The 695-nt window shown below is 33.2% G+C and overlaps 1 protein-coding gene across 1 annotated transcript in view; it reads left to right on the top strand.

Moving 5' to 3' along the window:
• The window catches only part of LOC119589329 (hepatoma-derived growth factor-related protein 2-like), a 32,491-nt gene that overhangs the window by 2,806 nt on the left and 28,990 nt on the right, over positions 1-695 (top strand). The window lies entirely within an intron of this gene.

The raw sequence follows: 695 nt of genomic DNA, 5'->3' as shown, positions 1-695 counted from the left end.
GGCAATCTCTTTTTTTTGCATTTAGGATGGAGTTCATTAATATTTTTGTTCTCGCAATGTTGCGTCAAATCCTCTAAGGCCAAATGCTGGATTGGGTGTTTTCTTTTATCCACTTCCTTTATTATCTAAGGTAGAATTCTTAGCTTACTTTTTAAAGGCCTGTTATGAGAAATTCCTCTCATATCCCCCACCCTAAACCTCCTGATTTTTGATGGGATCCCCCAAGATTATTGGCTGGTGTTTGAAATTATAAAGTTTGGCTTGGGAACTGTTGTGTATGCTACCCTCCTAGAATTCATGATTCCCCTTGTGTTCTCCAAAATAACAAGGGATAGGAGAAAAACAGAGGAAGAAAAAAAATCCATTACCTCTAGAATTACCAGTTTTATTGCTAATATTTTGTTTGAACTTTCTTGGCTCTTACAAGTAATCTTGATGATACAAAGTTTTCAAGTATAAGAAGGTAACAAAATATCCTGGAATGAGATCTAGATTTTAAAAACTTTGGTGATTGAATTTGATGGGATGGAAAGTAATATTATTTGTGATGTATATTGTATTTTTTTTATGTAACTGAATTATTTTAAAATGTTTTTGTTAATAAGTGGTTTCTCTGACAGTGGCCAGTTCTAGAATGATAAGATTGTTTAATTATTCAGGATGGGACCATGTTTATTGGTAATATGGCCTCAGTA

Source organism: Penaeus monodon, chromosome 25, assembly GCF_015228065.2.
Source record: "Penaeus monodon isolate SGIC_2016 chromosome 25, NSTDA_Pmon_1, whole genome shotgun sequence".
Lineage (NCBI taxonomy): Eukaryota > Metazoa > Arthropoda > Malacostraca > Decapoda > Penaeidae > Penaeus > Penaeus monodon.
Note: the sequence above shows the minus strand (reverse complement) of the source record. Positions and strands in the feature narration are given on the sequence as shown.